This window comes from Borostomias antarcticus (genome assembly GCF_949987555.1).
Source record: "Borostomias antarcticus genome assembly, chromosome: 25".
NCBI classification, from domain to species: domain Eukaryota; kingdom Metazoa; phylum Chordata; class Actinopteri; order Stomiiformes; family Stomiidae; genus Borostomias; species Borostomias antarcticus.
Genome location: NC_140258.1, coordinates 5893673 through 5899879, shown reverse-complemented (window position 1 = coordinate 5899879; position 6207 = coordinate 5893673).

The window sequence follows — 6207 nt, the reverse complement described above, 5'->3', positions numbered from 1 at the left end:
CCCATACAGCCATTGATTATTGATTAATTAATTAAATATTTACTTACCAGGGGAGGCAATTTAGACCAATGTCTTGTTTTAAATGGTGCCCTGGCTACCATGTAACATACAGTATAAAGTGTAAAAATAATAAATAAATGCTACATGTCTCTATGACTACTACATTAACATTATCCTCTTTGTGAACGCATGCTCCTTCTATCTGAAGACATTGAGCTATTTCCCCCCCCCCCTTCAAATCTGACTTTTGTCTTTCAGTTCCAACCTTGAGCAAGGTGCCTCCTTGTTGTTTGGTTCGTAAATGGTTGAATGCCAATTGACCTAGGTGATTCAGGCAACCTGCCAGAACAGCAACAGCTGTACTGTAATTGTTCCAGAGAGGAGGATGTCTAGAGGAGGATGTCAATCAGCAACATGGAGCGTTTTTCTACGGCCTTATTTGGGAGTATGGGCGTGCCCAAACTGCTCCAAGCGGGCTCCAGCCAGACAATAATCTGAATTTACCCTGGCAGGTTTCTGAGCATACGTTACATGTTGTCACTTTAAGTCTTTTCTGTTTTACTGTTTTTGTTTTAACTTGCTCCTTTTGCACAATAAAATCAATATTGTTCACTCTCAGCATGTCTTTAAGCCCTTAAAGTGGTAGCTCAGAATTTTGGACATAATGTCTAATTTACAACTTAGCCATTAGGTTTTTCAGCTGATGCCACGTCCTACTTGTGGGCATACTGTACACATATTGCTAATGCTAGCGCAATGCAGTGGCATCCACTACCACTACTGATAAATTTAGTTTTATCATCTGAGAAACGGTGCAAGAGTCAGACCCTAGCTCTCCCTAGAGGATGCCAAGAAACTGACTCAAGCCCTCGTACTCTCACGATTAGATCATTGCAATGCACAGACTGCCTGATGGAGTATCTTCCAAATCGCTCCCTCGGATCGCTTGGTGCTGGTCTGCTGAGGGGGCCTCTGTCAAACAGCAAGAGGCACGGTGATGCTGCCTTCAGTAGATATGTACCGAGGATCTGGAACATGCTCCCCCCTACATTAGACAAGCAACCTCAGTTGACAGTTTTAAGAGGCAGCTCAAAACATACTTTTATGACCTTGCTTTAATTGATTTCTTTTATTTAACTTTTTTCTCATTTTATTGTATTCTATTATACCATTCTATTTTATCTTGCTTCTTTTATGGTTTTCTATTTTTATTATCTCTGAGTCTGAATTGATGTTTTGCTATTAATGACTCTTATCCTTTGAACTTTACTTTTACTTTTACTATATCTCAATTGTTATTTGTTTTTGTTTTTAATGTCTGCTTTTGTAAAGCACTTTGAACTGCATTTTATGTCACGAAAGGTGCTCTATAAATAAAGTGTATTATTATTATTATTATTACCAAACATCCTTTACTTTGTCAGGGAGAACCTACAGCAACCAAAACTCATGCCAGGTAGCTTTCTTTCAAGGAATTTCAAAATAAAGGTAATGCCATACTTCCACAGAGAAAATAGGTCCCCATAGTCCTTCTCAGGAACTGTGAGTGTGCTGATGACGTAGTCTACATAGGAAATTTTGACTTTTAAATAGTCAAAAAGTTGGCGGCGCTTGGCGCTCATATTTAAAAGTGTCAAATTGACATTTCACTCACCAAAGCAGAAACGCCTTTTCTAACAAACAATGGGTTTTGAAAGCTTGGCGCTACCGTTAAATGATCTTTTTAGCCGTTTTTTGTGGCATCGTCACTATTTTTCGAGGTAGTTTCGAGGATATCCGACCAGATGGGGCGCTGTCCGCTATGTGGAGTTGTATGGCAGTTGAAGAAGACTACCTCGAAAAATAATGACGATGCCACAAAAACCGGCTAAAAAGATCACCTAACGGTAGCGCCGAGCTTTAAAAACCCATCGTTTGTTAGAATAGGCGTTTCTGCTTTGGTGAGTGGCTTTGAAATGTTTATTTGACACTTTTAAATATGAGCGCCAAGCGCCGCCAAATATTTAAAAGTGAAAATGTCCTATGTTGGTAGAAAGGACTGTGGTAGCAGATGCTACGTCATCAGCGCACTCACAGTTCCTGAGAAGGGCTAAGGTCCCCACAGAGTAAAGGATTCAAGAAGTGCAGCAATGCAACTGCCTCAATGTCACGGAAAACCCAAGCAGGTGCAAGCCTGTAGGTTATGGCCAAGAATGTGATGGGTAAGGTAAGGCAGAGTTCTTCCTCTTTCATTCACATTTATATTTTAGTCATTCAGCCGCTTTGATCCAAAGCAAGTCAATGAACCGACTGTACCGCACATCCCAGTCATGGTCAGTAAAGACTTCAGTAAGAACAAGTGCCACCAGCAGTCACAGTGCTAGAGAAAAAAAAGAGGACAGGTGAATATTTTGTGTTTTGTTGAAGTGGAGTGTTACGAGCTGAAGTGGAGTGTTACGAGCTGAAGAAGGTCAGTGGAGAGGTCCTGGGTGTTCTTTAAAGAAATGGGTCTCGAGACACTGCCGTCCTGGCAGTGTGGGTGAGTTCATTACACCATTATGGCGCGGAAACAGAGAAGAGCTGCGACTGAGTTGAGTGACCCCTGCATCCTCAAAGAAATGGTGGTACTGGGTGGCCAACATAGATGGAAAAATGGAGTGCTAATAATTTATTAAAAGACCCGTTCAGCATTGTCTTGTACAGTAACCATTGACTTCAACACAGTACCTGTCTTGGTTGGGGTGATACAGTATCACACCTGTCTTAGTGTGGGGGGATATCTCAACTGTCTTTGTGTGGAGAGACATCTCACCTGTCTTAGTGTGGAGAGACATCTCAACTGTCTTAGTGTGGAGAGACATCTCACCTGTCTTAGTGTGGAGAGACATCTCACCTGTCTTAGTGTGGAGAGACATCTCACCTGTCTTAGTGTGGAGAGACATCTCACCTGTCTTAGTGTGGAGAGACATCTCACCTGTCTTAGTGTGGAGAGACATCTCACCTGTCTTAGTGTGGAGAGACATCTCACCCGTCTTAGTGTGGAGAGACATCTCAACTGTCTTAGTGTGGAGAGACATCTCACCTGTCTTAGTGTGGAGAGACATCTCACCTGTCTTAGTGTGGAGAGACATCTCACCTGTCTTAGTGTGGAGAGACATCTCACCTGTCTTAGTGTGGAGACATCTCACCTGTCTTAGTGTGGAGAGACATCTCACCTGTCTTATTGTGGAAAACATCTCACCTGTCTTAGTGTGGAGAGACATCTCACCTGTCTTAGTGTGGAGACATCTCACCTGTCTTAGTGTGGAGAGACCTCTCACCTGTCTTAGTGTGGAGAGACATCTCAACTGTCTTAGCGTGGGTGGATATCTCACCTGTCTTAGTGTGGAGAGACATCTCACCTGTCTTAGTGTGGAGAGACATCTCACCTGTCTTAGTGTGGAGAGACATCTCACCTGTCTTAGTGTGGAGAGACATCTCACCTGTCTTAGTGTGGAGAGACATCTCACCTGTCTTAGCGTGGGTGGATATCTCACCTGTCTCGGGTATGGGAACATTGCATGTGGACGATGTCAGGGGGCAGAGCCACCTGCTTCAAACAGTGCTCCTCCCATGCTTTTAAACCAGTGAAGATCAGACATCAGATAATTCAGGTGAGCTCATACACTATGCAGTGCACGGTCCTGCACTGTACTGGGTCATACATTATTCATCCTTAGAACAGTCCCCAGAGACTCGCCTCTCTGGCCCTAGCCCTGTCACTCAACTTGCTTTACCATGACAACCACTCGTTCTAGCTCTGGGCATAGTCCCCATGGGGCCCGGTAGAGAGGAGGGAGAGCCCAGCAGAGGTGAGAAACAAACAAGTATGAAATAAACAGAGAGAGAACAGTGAGAGGAAACGACTGCGGGAACAGACACATACTGTACATGGCTTAGTGATGGAATGACACAAGAAGGGTGCAAAAAAGGATGGGAATAATGGATGGAGGAGGAGGAAGGGAGATTGTATGGTTCAATCTATCCCTGTTCCTCCATCCCCTCCCTCTGCAATTTGCACTCCTAGGGCTGAGGGGTCCAAGCTTAGAGCAACTGGGTAGCAGGTGGTGGGCTGTATGCCAGCCAATCATAGGGTACAAGTAAGCCAATCACAGTCAGGGATAAAAGAGTGAGTTATGTGAGACTGGGCAGGTGTTTATACTCTAGAACACTGCAGTTGAAATCCAGAAGAGGTCTGTTCTAGCAAGGCAGGATGGGAAGCGTACTACTATATATGCATGTAATAACACACAGTAGGAAGATTTTAGCACAAGATGTTCCCACTCTTCTTTTCTCTTTAAACAATGGTATCAAGTGTGGTCTCTCAAAGTGCTCATAGTCTGGATAGTACAGTACATTTTTTGCAAAGTCCAGAGACATTTTCAATTGAAAATGCTTTAATTGTGAGGTAAAAACGGTACAAAATGCATAATATTGCACATAATCAATGAATTGCACTTCCTCAAGGTATACTTATGTATTTGTATTTCTCTTAGCTGAGTACCAGTAACAGTATGTTAAGACTCAAACCCTGCTTTGAAATCGGTGACCCAGTCAACAGGAGAGGATATGTTTGTTTTATCCCATAGAAATATAACATCTGTACAGAACCGCAATACCTAGTGACATGACTTCTATGACCGTCCATGATTATACGCTACATCTGCTGTTTCTGCTCACATCACCATCTACACTCTAGAAACAAAAGGGTGCTCTTTTATACACTTTCTAACAATAGAAGAACCCTCTGAAAAAGGGTTCAATAAACCCCAAGATTCCAAACACAACCCCTTCTAGCTCAGAAAGGTTTTATTCGGAACCCTAAAGGATTCTTTCTGCTCTATATAGAAACGCACAGACCTGAAAGGGTTCTACATACCTTTTTTTCATACGGTTCTTCTATTGAATTACAAACGTTTCTATATAGCACCTTTTCGTTTCTAGAGTGTCATCATCCATAGTACACCCATACAGAGATTGATGCCAAACTCACCTTAATAAATACAATAGCCCTTCAGGATTGTAGCACATTCAGTGTATGGATTCCTTGTCTTGATTGGTGAGATGTTGACAAACCAAAGAAAACCATACAGATCGTAATCAAAATATTTTTAAGATAATCAGTTCCAAGTATGTTGTACGAAATTGCTGTGTAATTTCATTGTAGAATTGACCTGTGTTGAGTAACTATGATGCCAAGTGAGCCAAAATGTAAAACAGATGCAGTATTCCCCAGAGAATAGAAAGCGATGCAGATCTTTACAATACATATACTTGCTGTGGGTGAGAGAGAGAGAGAGAGAGAAGGTGTAGTACTGTGTGTAGATGAAAGGCAATAATAACTTGAACTGAACAACCGGTGTCAAAACTAACCTTACCTTACACACACATCTGAAATTCAATGATATTTATAGAACATACTCAAATGCTAATCAATAGCACACTGCTGTATTTTGTTCTCATCATTTGTACCAAAATGTCAAAATCTCTTCATATCTAGGGATTGTATGCTTCAAGTAGACCCTACTCTTGATTTCAGTTTGATATAGACAATATCATTACATTGCTTCTAAAAGTTACAGAGGGCAAACATTCCAGGCATTCTGATTTTATTTTAGCACTCCTGAAAGGTGTGACAGCATGAGAGAGAGAGCGGGACAGAGAGAGAGTGAGAGGAGAGGGAAGGAACGAGGAGAGATAGAGAGAGTACTGTTTAATTTTAGCTCTCTATTCCTGTCGCTCTCAGTATCAAATGTTTGTGCTTTCCAAGGGTATGATGTACAGTTTAAGAAGCTTCTGAGAGACACCTTCACAGGGCAATTCCTCTTCCACTCAAACACTGGGTGTCTCTAGGGAGAAACAGACCAGATGTGTGTTGCTTTGAAAAATGCACTGTAAAATCATGAATAAAAAAGTGAGAGGTACATTTTATCAGTAAATAAATTACTATTCATCCTCAAAAAATACACAAACCCAGACCCAGAGTCTCACCTTCTCCTTCTTGCGAAACCTTTATGAGCAACGATTGTTTTGTAATCCCTCATAAAGTGGACTTCCATTGTAGTTCCATAACAGAATCCTTCAATAACGGAAGGTGTGTGTGTGTGTCTGTGTGTGTGTGTGGGGGGGGGCGGGAAGTCGAGGTGGTTGGTAGCGGGGCAGACAGCTAAACACAGCCCCAGCAGGCCA